General features: G+C 46.3%; 1 protein-coding gene across 1 annotated transcript in view; it reads left to right on the top strand.

The window, feature by feature from the left end:
* Window positions 1-15959, top strand: part of LOC124717250 (esterase FE4-like) — a 207730-nt gene that overhangs the window by 42378 nt on the left and 149393 nt on the right. The gene's annotated exons all lie outside the window — the stretch shown is intronic.

The following is a 15959-nucleotide window of genomic DNA, read 5'->3' as shown; positions in this document are numbered from 1 at the left end:
ATGCACGAACCGTACCATCAAATCAGTGAGTTTGAAAGAGGGTGTATTATTGGTGTGAGAGAATGGGATGCATCCATCTGGCAAACTCCTGCTCGTGTGGTACGAAGTGTTTCGGCAGTGCAGCGGGTGTCGGGTGTGTGCACAGTGGGGAAGGGGAAGGGGAAGGGGGGAGGAGCTGTAGAACAAGACGAGACTGTTCAGGTCGCACCACCAAAACCGCCACCCCCAAATCCCCTTCCCCAGCCACTCCGAGAATAGCGACACATCATCCAAATGGCTTTGCAGGACATATCTCCGTCCTCCTCGGCTCTGGCGCAACAATTGAACAGGGGTGATAGTCCGTCGCCGTTTATTACTGCATGGGTTAAGTGCGCATCGTCCAATTCTCCGACTATGTTTGACGAATGTGCAGAAATGCGCTATATGGCAATGGCGTATGAAACGACGTCACTGGGGACAGGAATGGCATCAGAGAGTGTTTGAAAATGATTGCTGTATTTTGGTTCCTCGCAGACAGAGGGAGCGTATTACAATGACTGCATTCAGACAACGCATACAGCACCAGATGAAGGGCTTGTGGTGTGGGTTGCTATTGGGTACAATCACAAATCACAAGTGGTGCTTGTCAAGGGCACTGTAACCAGTTTGACCTACCTGTGGCCACATCCTTTCTGCACAACACCCCAGACGCAAGTTTTCAGCAAGGCAGTGCACGACCACATGTTGCTGCAGGAACACGTGCCTCTTTGGTGTCACAGGATGTCCTGGCCCGCCATATCACCAGACATGTCGCCAATCGAAAATGTGTGGGACATGCTGAAGTGACGGGTGCAGCACTGTGACCCTACGCCAACTACTGCAGATGAACTTTGGATGACTATACAAAAGGACGCCATTCGCACCTTATACGCTCTCGATGCCAACACACATGGAACATCGTGAATACAGTGTGGATGGCAATACAAAAGGACGCCATTCGTGCCTTATGCACGTTGATGCCAACATGCATGGAACAAGGTAACAGGGGTCATGGCGGACACTGTGCCTATCAGGCAACAGGTAAGTGCTGTTCCGAGGTGACAAATGCTAATCAGTTCTGCGGAATATACTAATGTGCACGTTCTGTGAACATGAACATCCTGTCTCCAGTGGTTCAAGGCGGTCTGTCACCACATTTCGGGACGTGTCCTGCGTAAAAGGTATTACCATATTTTATTCTATTGAATAAAGAACACTGCTCTATGAAAGATTATTTAAGGGAACACAACACAGCATTTCTGAATTTCGTCAGAAGAAGAGATCTTAAGTTCACCGGACAAAACACACTCATGCTCATAAATTAAGAATAATTGCAGAATGTGGTGCTACACAAAGTGGCACTACACAAGGCACTACACAAAACTTTCGCTAGTAGCATAGGCACATAGGGAACATATACGACACCGATCTGTAAGTCCACAGTATTGGTGAGAAGTTGAGAAAACCGTCCCGAAACACATGTGCTACAAAACGCCTCTGTTTCCTGCGGATGTGCCCCGACATCAATATCAGATATGATCACCATGCACACGTACACAGTCTGGATCAGGTGGTCGAGCAGCTGCTGGGGTATAGCCTCCCACTCTTACACCAGTGCCTGTCGGAGCCCCTGAAGTGTCGTAGGGGGTTTGAAGACGTACAGCGATATATCGACCAAGAGCATCCCAGACAGAACAGGCAGGCCACTCCTTTCGCCTGATATCTTCGGTTTCAAGATACTCCCCCACGATGGCAGCTCGGTGGGGCCGTGCGTTATCGTCCACCAGGAGAAAGGTGGGACCCACTGCACCCCTGAAAAGGTGGACATACTGGTGCAAAATGACGTCCCGATACACCTGACCTATTACAGTTCCTCTGTCAAGGACATGCAGGGGTGTACGTGCACTAATCATAATCCCACCCCACACCATCAAACCATGACCTCCATACAGGTCCCTTTCAAGGACATTAAGGGGTTGGTATCTGGTTACTGGTTCACGCCATATGAAAACCCGGCTAGAATCACAGTTTAGACTATACCTGGACTCGTCCACAAACATAACCTTGGATCACTGTTCCAATGACCATGTACTGTGTTCTTCACAACAGGCTTTACGGGCTCTCCTATGACCAGAGGTCAGTGGAATGCACCTTGCAGATCTCTGGGCGAATTAACCATGCCTTTTCAGTCGTCTGTAGACAGTGTGTCTGGAGACAACTGTTCCAGCGCCTTGACATGTTTCTTGTCTGCTGGAATCGTTGCCATTGTCTTGAGATCTCACACTGTGCCAAACGGAGGGCCCATGCTACGACCTGCTGTGTATGACCAGCCTCCAGCCACCTTAGTATTCCATCCCTCATAACGTCATCAATATGTGTTCTTTGAGCCATTTTCAATACACAGTCACCATTAGCACATCTGAAAACGTCTGCACACTTACTCGCTGCATCATACTCTGACATGCACCAACACACCTCTACGTATATGGACTGCTGCTAGCGCCACCGTGTGACAACCGCAGGTCAAATGCACCGCATGGTAATACCCCGAGGTGATTTAAACCCGCAAACCGCCCACAAGGGCGTTGTTTCACCATGTATCAGCATTATCCTTAATTTATAAGCATGAGTGTATTACTCTGTCCCTTAGGACGGCACACTGGTAACTGTGGGTGGTGTAGGATTGGCAGTGATCATGTTGCCATCTTGTGCTGGCGTAAGTGATGACAGTACAGTGGTGTGCATGTACCAGTCGGTTGCCTGCAATCGGCTCAGTACGGTGGTCGAACGTGGGGGTGTGACAGGATAGAGGAAAGGGTGAATCGTGTTTTCGTGTTCCCATGATCACACTGTGAATGACATTTCCCGACTTGTTAATGTATCAACGAACCTGTTGTGAAAACCTAATCGGCCAGGAAGAATGTCACCGCATGTGTGTGACAATCAGTTTCCAACCTCACAGGAACTGCTACTGCCGGTGAATTCCAGTCCACTTCTACACTTCCATCTACATATACATAGATACTCCGCAGGCCATCGTACGGTGCGTAAAGGAGGGTACCTTTTTCCTCTATTAGTCATTCCCTCCCCTACTCCATTCGCAAATAGAGCGAGGGGAAACAACTGTCTGTATGCCTCCGGATGAGCCCTAATTTCTCGTATCTTATCTTCGCGGTCCTTACGCACAATGTACATTGGCGGCAGTAGAATAATGCGACTGTCAGCTTCAGACGCCCGTTCTCAAAATTTACTCAATAGTGAAAGGAACGTTGCTTCCCTTCCAAGGATTCCCATTTGAATTCCTGAAGCATCTCCGTAACATTTACGTGTTGGTCGAACCCATAGGTAACGAATTTGGCACCCCGCCTCTGAATTGCTTCGATGTCTTCCTTCAGTCCGACCTGGCACGGATTCCAAACACTCGAGCAGTACTCAAAAACAGGTCGCATCAGTGGCCTACATGCAATCTCCTTCACGTATGAACCACACTTTCCTACAATTCGCCTTCCCTACCACAATACTCGCATGCTCGTTCCACCTCATATCGCTTTGCAACGTCACGCCCAGATATTTAAACAACTTGACTGTGTCAGGCATGACACGACTAACAAAGAACACGAACATTCCTACCCATCCTCATTAGCTTATATTAATCCACGTTTGGAGATAGCTGTAATTCATCACACCAACTACAAATTTTGTCAATGTCGGCTCGTATCTTCCTACCGTCACTCAACTTCGTCAGCTTACCGTTCACCACAGCATCATCAACAGACAACCGCAGACTGCTGCCATTCCTGTCCGCCAACTCATTTATGTATATGGAGAACAACAGTGGTCTTGTCGCAGTTCCTTGGGGCACTCCTGACGATTTATCTCTCTCACTATCGAGGACCTCATACTGAGTTCTATTATTTAAGAAGTCTGCGAGCTACTCACATATCTGTATGCTCGTACCTTCGTTAACAGCCTGCAACGGGGTAGCGTGTGAAAATCTTTCTGGAAATCTAGAAATATGGAATCTGTCTGTTGCCCCTCATTCATAGTTCGCAGTACATCATGTCAGAAAAGGGCAAGCTGTGTTTCGCACCAGCAGTGCTTTCTAAAACCATGATTATTCGTTGACATAAGCTTCTCAGTCTCAAGAAAGTTTATTGAAATGCCTGGGCTAGCAGGAGGGAGCGGATTAGGTTGTGGAAAGGGGTCAAAATAAGTTGCTGTCAGCTTCATTCAACATAAAAACTTTATTCATCAACACACAATATTACAACAAGGATGCAAAACACGCGAAACTTTAATCGAGCTCCTTTGATTAACCTTAGATCGGTTGAAGGTCACACTCTAAATCCAAGACACAAGGCCTAAGCAAGAAATTGAAATACAAGTTTCTTCTGGAGGTTTCACCGAAGAATATTTTCTAAATCTTCAATCTAAACAGGGTGAAGGCCTTAGCAAATTAATTTTAATGTAGCGTGCCTGGAGGCTGCATACTTTTTTTTTTTTTTGGTCATCAGTCTACTGACTGGTTTGATGCGGCCCGCCTCGAATTCCTTTCCTGTGCCAACCTCTTCATCTTAGAGTATCACTTGCAACCTACGTCCTCAATTATTTGCTTGACGTATTCCAATCTCTGTCTTCCTCTACAGTTTTTGCCCTCTACAGCTCCCTCTAGTACCGTGGAAGTCATTCCTTCATGTCTTAGCAAATGTCCTATCATCCTGTCCCATCTCCTTATCAGTGTTTTCCACATATTCCTTTCCTCTCCGATTCTGTGTAGAACCTCCTCATTCCGTACCTTATCAGTCCATTTAATTGTCAACATTCGTCTATAGCACCACATCTCAAATGCTTCGATTCTCTTCTCTTCCGGTTTTCCCACAGTTCATGTTTCACTACCATACAATGCTGTACTCCAGACGTACATCCTCAGAAATTTCTTCCTCAAATTAAGGCCGGTATTTGATATTAGTAGACTTCTCTTGGCCAGAAATGCCTTTTTTGCCATAGCGAGTCTGCTTTTGATGTCCTCCTTGCTCCGTCCGTCACTGGTTATTTTACTGCCTAGGTAGCAGGATTCCTTAACTTCATTGACTTCGTGACCATCAATCCTGATGTTAAGTTTCTCGCTGTTCTCATTTCTACTACTTCTCATTACCTTCGTCTTTCTCCGATTTACTCTCAAACCATACTGTGTACTCATTAGACTGTTCATTCCGTTCAGCAGATCATTTAATTCTTCTTCACTTTCACTCAGGATAGCAATGTCATCAGCGAATCGTATCATTGATATCCTTTCACCTTGTATTTTAATTCCACTCCTGAACCTTTCTTTTATTTCCATCATTGCTTCCTCGATGTACAGATTGAAGAGTAGGGGCGAAAGGCTACAGCCTTGTCTTACACCCTTCTTAATACGAGCACTTCGTTCTTGATCGTCCACTCTTATTATTCCCTCTTGGTTGTTGTACATATTGTATATGACCCGTCTCTCCCTATAGCTTACCCCTACTTTTTTTCAGAATCTCGAATAGCTTGCACCATTTTATATTGTCGAACGCTTATTCCAGGTCGACAAATCCAACGAAAGTGTCTTGATTTTTCTTTAGCCTCGCTTCCATTATTAGCCGTAACGTCAGAATTGCCTCTCTCGTCCCTTTACTTTTCCTATAGCCAAACTGATCGTCACCTAGCGCATTCTCAATTTTCTTTTCCATTCTTTTGTATATTATCCTTGTAAACAGCTTCGATGCATGAGCTATTAAGCTGATTGTGCGATAATTCTCGCACTTGTCAGCCCTTGCCGTCTTCGGAATTGTGTGGATGATGCTTTTCCGGAAGTCAGATGGTATGTCGCCAGACTCATATATTCTACACACCAACGTGAATAGTCGTTTTGTTGCCACTTCCCCCAATGATTTTAGAAATCATGATGGAATATTATCAATCCCTTCTGCCTTATTTGACCGTAAGTCCTCCAAAGCTCTTTTAAATTCCGATTCTAATACTGGATCCCCTATCTCTTCTAAATCGACTCCTGTTTCTTCTTCTATTTCTTTCCACCTATCTGCTCTCTCCTCTGCATTTAACAGTGGAATTCCCGTTGCACTCTTAATGTTACCACCGTTACTTTTAATGTCACCAAAGGTTGTTTTGACTTTCCTGTATGCTGAGTCTGTCCTTCCGACAATCGTATCTTTTTCGATGTCTTCACATTTTTCCTGCAGCCATTTCGTCTTAGCTTCCCTGCACTTCCTGTTTATTTCATTCCTCAGCGACTTGTATTTCTGTATTTCTGATTTTCCTGGAACATGTTTGTACTTCCTCCTTTCATCAATCAACTGAAGTATTTCTTCTGTTACCCATGGTTTCTTCGCAGCTACCTTCTTTGTACCTACGTTTTCCTTCCCAACTTCTGTGATGGCCCTTTTTAGAGATGTCCATTCCTCTTCAACTGTACTGCCTACTGCGCTATTCGTTATTGCTGTATCTATAGCGTTAGAGAGCTTCAGACGAATCTCGTCATTCCTTAGTACTTCCGTATCCCACTTCTTTGCGTATTGATTCTTCGTGACTAATGTCTTGAACTTCAGTCTACTCTTCATCACTACTGTATTGTGATCTGAGTCTATATCTGCTCCTGGGTACGCCTTACAATCCAGTATCTGATTTCGGAATCTCTGTCTGACCATGATGTAATCTAATTGAAATCTTCCCGTATCTCCCGGCCTTTTCCAAGTATACCTCCTGCTCTTGTGATTCTTGAGCAGGGTATTCGCTATTACTAGCTGAAACTTGTTACAGAACTCAATTAGTCTTTCTCCTCTACGCTGCATATTAAGTAATAAGAAAAGTTACAATGAAAATGCAGAATGCCTTATCTTAAAACAAAAGCATAACAATCTTATGCCTTAAGGGCAAGACAAAAACGTTAATTCAAGAGACATTAAACTCGGCTGAAGGCCGCGCAACAACTAAATAACTAATACACAAACAGGGTATTTACTATGTAACACACAGGTAACGGCACTCAGAAGTTTCCAAGGATTGGCCTGGGATTGTAACACTAACGCCCATTTACGTGAGACAGGCAGCCTGTCCAACGACTTCTTAATCTGAAGGCAACCCAACCGACAGACAGCCGACCGACTAATGAAGAAGATCAGTTCTGCTCCATGCAACCAGCAAAACGATCACAAGATTTTAATACAAAGACACACAGAATATTGGTACCCACAACGACCAACCTAAGCTGTCGAACTACACGCCGTGCTGGACAGCAACAACACCATGAGGAAAACACACTGCCTTAAATTTACGTCAACGACCAGGGCAGGTAACCGGAACGTCAACGGCCACAAGGCAGGAGATACCACTGGCCAACTTCAATAACTGGGAATAAATTAAGTTAAACTCCACAGGAAGACGGCTGGAATCTTAACCGACTTGAAAACACACACGTTGTTGTACGAATGCAGAGTCTCGCGGCGATAACATTGAATAAAATGTTCTCGGGTTTCCAACCGCGTCAATTGGTTAAAACTACACGAGCTTTCGGCCAAGCACTCCTTGGCCATTATCAAGTGTTATGAGTGCCAGTGGGCTGTTGGTGCGCCCTTATATACGCTAGCTGCCGGCTGTGACGTCACTGGTGCCCGTGACATTGCCATATATGGGCATGTTTTGAGTCGGCGTTCGATGTGCCCTCTTCAACCGACATTTATGGCCACCTTGTGAGTGTGGCCAGAAATGCATCAGACAAACAGTGCGCACTGTGTGAGAGGTATTATCGCCTACGCAGTCCAGAGAAATCTGCGTTAGCTGAGCATGCGTTAGAAAACGGTCACCACATAAAATTTGGCGATACCTCTGTCGTGGCTCGCACTAACGGCTTCTGGGACAGTTTGATAAAGGAAGCTATTGAAATAAAAATTACCACAAACACCCGGAATAGAGACGGTGGCTTACAGCTCAGCGCTGCGTGGGATCCAGCGATCGCGCGGTTGAAGAGGGCACATCGAACGCCGACTCAAAACATGCCCATATATGGCAATGTCACGGGCACCAGTGACGTCACAGCCGGCAGCTAGCGTATATAAGGGCGCACCAACAGCCCACTGGCACTCATAACACTTGACAATGGCCAAGGAGTGCTTGGCCGAAAGCTCGTGTAGTTTTAACCAATTGACGCGGTTGGAAACCCGAGAACATTTTATTCACACACGTTGTTGCTCGTGGGAATGTCCCAAAAGCGACAACCAGGATCAAACGAAGAAATGTAAACAGCTGAGGCTTGGTAATAGGTTAAATAAGGACTGAACTTTCATGTCCAAGATCGGTGGGCGACGAACTTCGTAGCACTCGCAAACAGCACCTCACATTCCAACTGCGCGTGCACACCACCAGCGGCTCTGGCCCGACTCCGCGCGGTGGGGGATTTCTTGCTGCTCCTCGCCAACTGACCGACTGCCCGGTCCCGGAAGCGATGAAAGGACCAAATATACATCGGCCGATGAGACGGCCAACCAACGGTCGTTCTGCTCCAATGTCGCTCCGTCGGACAGTTCATGTGTGTCGTCAGCGGTCGGCGAGCACTGGCTGTCGGTGCCTCACCGGCGCTCCGTCCCAGACTTCACTGCTGCTGCGTCCCGACTGCACTGCTGATCCGTCTCCAACTCACTGCCAGACACACGTTTTTGTTGTTGTGGTCTTCAGTCCTGAGACTGGTTTGATGCAGCTCTCCATGCTACTCTATCCTGTGCAAGCTTCTTCATCTCCCAGTACTTACTGCAACCTACATCCTTCTGAATCTGCTCAGTGAATTCATCTCTTCTACGATTTTTACCCTCCACGCTGCCCTCGAATGCTAAATTTGTGATCCCCTGATGCCTCAGAACAAGTCCTACCAACCGGTTCCTCCTTCTTATCAAGTTGTGCCACAAACTCCTCTTCTCCCCAATTCTATTCAATACCTCTTCATCAGTTATGTGATCTACCCATCTAATCTTCAGCATTCTTCTGTAGCACCACATTTCGAAAGTTTCTATTCTCTTCTTGTCCAAACTGGTTATCGTCCATGTTTCACTTCCATACATGGCTACACTCCATACAAATACTTTCAGAAACGACTTCCTGACACTTAAAACTATACTCGATGTTAACAAATCTCTCTTCTTCAGAAACACTTTCCTTGCCATTTCCCGTCTACATTTTATATCTTTTCTACTTCGACCATCATCAGTTATTTTCTTCCCAAAATAGCAAACTACTTTAGGTGTCTCATTTCCTAATCTAATTCCCGCAGCGTCACCCGACTTAATTTGACTACATTCCATTACCCTCGTTTTTCTTTTGTTGATGTTCATCCTATATCCTCCTTTCAAGACACTGTCCATTCCGTTCAACTGCTCTTCCAAGTCCTTTGCTGTCTCTGACAGAATTACAATGTCATCGGCAAACCTCATAGTTTTTATTTGTTCTCCATGGATTTTAATACCTACTCCGAAATTTCCTGTTGTTTTCTTCACTGCTTGCTCAATATACAGATTCAATAACATCGGGGAGAGGCTACAACCCTGTCTCACTCCCTTTCCAACCATTGCTTCCCTTTCATGCCCCTCAACTCTTATAACTGCCATTTGGTTTCTATACAAATTGTAAATAGCCTTTCGCTCCCTGTACTTTACCCCTGCCACCTTCAGAATCTGAAAGAGAGTTTTCCAGTCAACATTGCCAAAAGCTTTCTCCAAGTCTACAAATGCTAGAAACGCAGGTTTGCCTTTCCTTAATCTTTCTTCTAAGATAAGTCGTAAGGTCAGTATTGCCTCACGTGTTCCAACATTTTTACAGAATCCAAACTGATCTTCCCCGAGGTCGGCTTCTACCTGTATTTCCATTCGCCTGTAAAGAATTCGTGTTAGTATTTTGCAGCCATGGCTTATTAAACTGATAGTTCGGTAGTGTTCACATCTGTCAACACCTGCTTTCTTTGGGATTGGAATTATTATATTCTTCTTGAAGTCTGAGGGTATTTCGCCTGCTCATACAACTTGCTCACCAGATGGTACAGTTTTCTCAGGACCGGCTCTCTCAAGGCTGCCAGTAGTTCTAATAGAATGTTGTCTACTCCTAGGGCCTTGTTTCGACTTAGGTCTTTCAGTGTTCCGTCAAATTCTTCACGCAATATCGTATCTCCCATTTTATCTTCATCTACATCCTCTTCCATTTCCATAATATTGTCCTCAAGTATATCGCCCTTGTATAGACCCTCTATATACTCCTTCCACCTTTCTAATTCCCTTCTTTTCTTAGAACTGGGTTTCCATCTGAGCTCTTGATATTCATACAAGTGACTCTTTTTTCTCCAAAGGTCTCTTTAATTTTCCTGTAGGCCGACGATCCGGAAATACTATCGGTCGTTCCAGAGGTGGTATGGTAGTGCACTTATCGATACGCGCTGCTGCTGCCGCTCACGGGCAAGTATGGCAGGGAGTTAGTGACGCCACTAAATGGAATAAGAAAACGAGGCAGCAGTACCGTAATAGAAGATGACAAACAATAAATTGTATGAACACAAGCCGTGCACGGCTCATTTATTATATTCGAACTGAAACTATGTTGAGGGATTCTGCAGCCACCTGAAGTTAAGAGTTTTGGTCTGTAATTTTGTGGATCCGTTCTTTTATCCTTCTATGTACAGGAGTCACCTGCGCTATTTTCTAGTCATTGTAACTTCGTACCGGGCGACAGATTCATGATAAATGCAAACTAGGTAATGGGCCACTGCCGCAGAGCTCTCTTTCTAAAACCGAATGAGGATTCCATCCGGACCTGACGATTTATTTGCTTTCAACTTTCAGCTGCTTCTCTACTCCAGCGATGCTTATTGGTATGTCGTCCATACGGGAGTCTGTCCGATGGTCAAACGACGGTACTTTTGTACGATCTCCTGTGTGAACGATTTCTTTGGAAGAGAAATTTAAAACTTCGGCTTTAGTTTTGCTATCTTTAACTGCCAGACCAGATTGGACAACAAGGGACTGAATGGAGGGCTCAGACCCGCTAAGCGATTTTATATACGACCAGAATTTTCTCGCGTTCTTGTTTGCTAAGGTATGGCGGTGGTAATTGTTGTAGGCCTATGCTTCACGCATAGATCTTTTCACAGACGCACGAAGCTGTACTAACTTCCGCTTATCGTTATTTGTGTTATTTGAACCAGTTTCCGAGTGAACACCGTAAAATGAACTGCATGAAAGGAACATCTGGAGTGAGGCGCACCGCCAAAGACAAATGCTAAGAGGGGTACGTGAAGCTAGAGCGTCTTCAACAGGACACAAAACATTGAAAAATGACTGGAAGGATGTAGTCTGGGCCGACAAGTAGAGATTTTGTCCCTTTTTAAATGCTCCAAGTGACAGACTACAGTGATGGGCCAATCAGACATTTCACTGGCGCTGTGTGGATGATCTAGATCAGGGTAGAGGTGATTTTGTAATGTTTTGGTTTTTTTTTTCGTACCACGCTTGGCTCCACTCACTCCGGCTACTGTGCACATCGTCCAGAAAGTTTATTTGAACATTATCGGTAACCAAATTTCGCCCTTTCATCTACGTATTTCCGATGAGTATGCTGTGAAAACTTCCATCTTCAGGATGACATCAGCTGCGTTCACAGAGCTCCACGGTACGTTCCTGGTTTGACGAACATATAGGCATCCTTACATGACGCGATTTGAATCCAATTCAAAGTGTTTGGGCCTAATTGAAACAGTGGATGAAACGTTGCAAACAACATCTCCCAGTTTGGTGGTTATACGGAATCTAATCATAAATGAATAACTTCCTGTACTTGTGACTGATCTGAAGAAAGACGTGGTCTGTCATGCTCTCCGAATTGAGGCCACTATCAAAGCTAGAAGCGGTGTAACTCGCTATCAGCGTGATATCTCCTGAGGGTTACTCATCTTACAAGGGGAGACCACGATGTTGGGATAACGGATTTACTTCAGACTTTGTGCACTTTCGTAGGCCATTAAAAGAACATAATGTGCGAGCAGTAAGGTGCACTACTCTGGTAATTCCGAGAAACTATCAAGAGAAGCTTTACGCGTCTATTATGTACCTGATATATATGTTCGCCGGCCGGTGTGGCCGAGCGGTTGTAGGCGCTTCAGTCTGGAACCGCGCTGCTGTTATGGAGGCAGGTTCGAATCCTGCCTCGGGCATGGATGTTTGTTTGTAAGTTAGGTTTAAGTAGTTGTAAGTTCTAGGGGACTGATGACCTCAAATGTTAAGTCCCATAGTGCTCAGAGTCATTTGAATCATTTTTATATCCGTTTGTAGGTGCCGGTCAAGTGGTTAGCATTTGGACTTCGTAAGACGAACGTGTATGAGGCAACGGTTCGAATCTCCCTCAAACCATCATTTCTGCAGTACAAGTGTTAACTCCGAGATATTCAAAAAATTTGCACCCACACTATTCGTTCTCGCTACGTCAGCAGCATCTCACCGCTACGTAGGTTATCTGCCAAGTGGTGCCTGCCGCTATGTCTGCAGCTCGAAGCGTCGAGGTGCAAGGTAGTTCCGGGTACCTTACCAGATTGCATGAATAAAAAATGTCGTAAATCATCACAGGGATACGTTTCCAGGAAAACTCTATGCGCTTTTTCATTTACTTTCCGACAGTTATAAATATGTTTATTATAGTAATTAAATTTAACTAAAAATAATAAGTAGCCAAATAACATGAAATTTGCTAAAACTTCATACAAATACACGTGGTTTTTTAAAATTGTATAAGTCAGTTCCAGTACAGTATTTTGGCTGCCGCATCTCGAGCCGAGGCAGTTCCAGATAAGTCTGACGATGATTTTTGGATTTGAAGTTTTATCTTGACCATGTCCACTATGGACAAACGGTACTTACTGTTATTCTAGGTAAACGGTGCAACTGAAGCTGTTAATTATTAAAATTAAAATTAATGAAGAGGTCCGCAGGGAGACCTGCAGGGCACTCACCAGGACAAAGCCCCCCAAATCCAACATCTCAAGCCAGGAGAGGGTGGCACTCAGACAGCTACAGGAGGATGACAGCATTGTAGTTCTGCCAGCTGATAAGGGTAACTCCACGGTCATCTTAAACAAGTTGGAGTATGATAGGAAGGTGCAACAACTTCTGGAAGACACTGCTTACAAACCACTAGATGGTGACCCCACTGACAAGGTGGACAAGAAGACCCGGAAGTTGCTGAAGGAGACAGGTCTACCTGAACAGGTCACCAAGAAGCTTTATCCCAAAGCACCTCTACCACCCAGACTCTATGGACTCCCCAAGGTCCATAAGGAGGGGGTCCCTCTTCGACCTATTGTCAGTAACATCGGTGCAGCGACATACCTCGCTGCACAATACCTGAAGAAGATATTGGCACCATATGTGGGCAAATGTGCACACCACATTCGGAACTCTGAGGACTTCCTACAATGGCTAAGGCAGCTACACATCATGGACTCTGACATCATGGTCAGTTTCGATGTGGTGTCGCTCTTCACACGAGTGCCACTCACCGATTCATTCAATATCATTGGAGAGAAGTTCGATGGTGCCCTGCTCAACCTGTTCAAGCATGTACTGACCTCAACATATTTTCTTTATGGGGGTCAATTTTATGAGCAAACGGAAGGAGTGGTAATGGGCAGCCCTTTATCACCAGTGGTAGCTAACCTTTTCATGGAAAGGTACGAAGAGGAGGCACTTGCATCATCCACTTACCAACCAAAGTGCTTTCTTAGGTACGTTGATGACACTTTTGTCATTTGGCCCCATGGTAGGGAGAAGCTAGATGACTTTTTGGAACATCTAAATTCACGCCACCCAAGTATAAAATTTACTATGGAGCTAGAGAAGGATGGACAACTCCCATTCCTGGATGTCCTGGTCAAGAGGAAGGCAGATGGCACTTTGGGGCACAGTGTGCATCGTAAGCCCACCCACACTGACTTATACCTTCAAGCCAGTAGCTGCCACCACCCGGCACAGAAGAATGGAGTCTAGGAAACATTAGTTCACAGGGCTCGAGCTCTGGCCTCAGAGATAGAACATCTACAGCTGGTGTACAGCAGAAATGGATACTCCTCCACAGACATCCAAAGGGCACTTCGTACAACCAGTCAGCCACAGGGTACACAAGAGGAGCCAGAGGAGGCGAAGAAGGTGGCCTACCTGCCATATGCTGGACCTATTTCTGCAAAGATCAGCAGAATTCTTTCAAAATATGATATTAAATCTTCTGTCCATCCTCCAAAATTGGGACCATGCTAGGAAGTGTGAAGGACGACTTGGGACTATGTATACCAGGCATTTACAACATCCTGTGCCAGTGTGGAAAGTCATACATTGGCGAGACAACCAGGACGGTGGACGTCAGGTGCAAAGAACACCAGAGGCACACCAGACTCGGACAGGCAACAAAATCTGCCATAGCGGAGAACTGTTTGGAGCTTGGCCACTCAATGGACTATAACAACACCAAAATAGTGTCACAGATGCCAAGATTTTCGGACAGTGTCATAAAGGAGGCCATCGAGATTAAGGTCACAGACAACCTAATAAACCAAGACAGCGGTTACCAGCTCAGCTCGGCGTGGAGTCCGGCTCTGGAGCTTATCAGGGCTCAACGAAATGAACCAACAAACTCCTCAAGAAGTAGTAACACTGCAGGAGGAGCGCCAGGCGGGTGCGGACCGCGAACGCAACTCCCGACGCAGGACGGGCCCCTGACAGCCGCCACAACCGCAGATGATGGACGAGCCGAGCACGGACGACCGTCGGAGCACCAGGGAAGTGCCAACACCGCAGGATCAGCGCCAGGCGGGCGCGGACCGCGAATGGAGCGCCCAACAAAGGACAGGCCTCAGAGAGCTGCCACAGATGGAGACCAAGTCGGGCGCGGACGTCCGAGGGAGCACCGGGGAAGAAATAACACCTTACAAGCAGCGCCAGGCGGGCGCGGACCGCGAACAGAGCCCCCGACGCGAGATGGGCCTCAGACAGCTCACAACTGCAGATGGTGGGCTAGGCGGGCGCGGACCTGTCGGAACACCAGAGAAGTGCCAACACCTCGGGAGCAGCGCCAAGCGGGCGCAGACCACGAACGGAACGCCACATGTGGGTCCGGCCCCAGACAACTGTCACGACCACAGATGGTGGACGATCCGGGCGCGGACGTCCATGGGAGCACCAGGGAGGGGTAAAAACCTCAGGAGCAGCACCTGGCGGGCGCGGACCGCGAACGGAACGCCCGACACAGGACAGGCCTCAGAGAGCTGCCACAGATGGCGCCCAAGTCGGGCGCGGACGTCCGAGGGAACACCGGGGAAGAGATAACACATTACAAGCAGCGGCAGGCGGGCGCGGACGGCAAAGAGAGCACCCAGCGCCCTCTGGGCACAAATGCTGGACAAGATCATCCAAAATGGCAGGTAGCACCTGAAGAAGGCAACGAGTTACATGGCCGAAATATAGTGCCAGAGCGATACAAACATCCGGCAGTAGACCCGATTACTCATGTCAATATTCACACAGTTGAAGATACAGCCACACCAGTGTCTGTCGTATAGTGACAGGTCTAGCGAAACCAAGTAAAACCTCAAGTCGATGTCCATACTATGATTTAAACCAGGCTTCTTCTGAACGCGAGTCCACCGTGTTAACCAATGCGTCACGCCAGTCAGTGTCTTGTTAGAACTTTTTCATTCATAAGACAGCAACAGAATCTGGATCTGTGGTTTCCATTGCAGCTACTCGCAACCGTATTGTTAGTCCAGTCGCAATAGGCTTTCAATACTGAAACATGTGAAAGTCTGATAAATATCGAAGTTCTACAAACAATGCCTCCATTGCACCAAAATCACGTGTATATCACTTTATTTAACCTAAATAAATCGT

The sequence above is a fragment of the Schistocerca piceifrons genome, chromosome 9, assembly GCF_021461385.2.
Source record: "Schistocerca piceifrons isolate TAMUIC-IGC-003096 chromosome 9, iqSchPice1.1, whole genome shotgun sequence".
In the NCBI taxonomy this organism is placed as follows: domain Eukaryota; kingdom Metazoa; phylum Arthropoda; class Insecta; order Orthoptera; family Acrididae; genus Schistocerca; species Schistocerca piceifrons.
The sequence above is the reverse complement of the archived record's forward strand: the minus strand, read 5'-3'. Positions and strand labels throughout refer to the sequence as shown.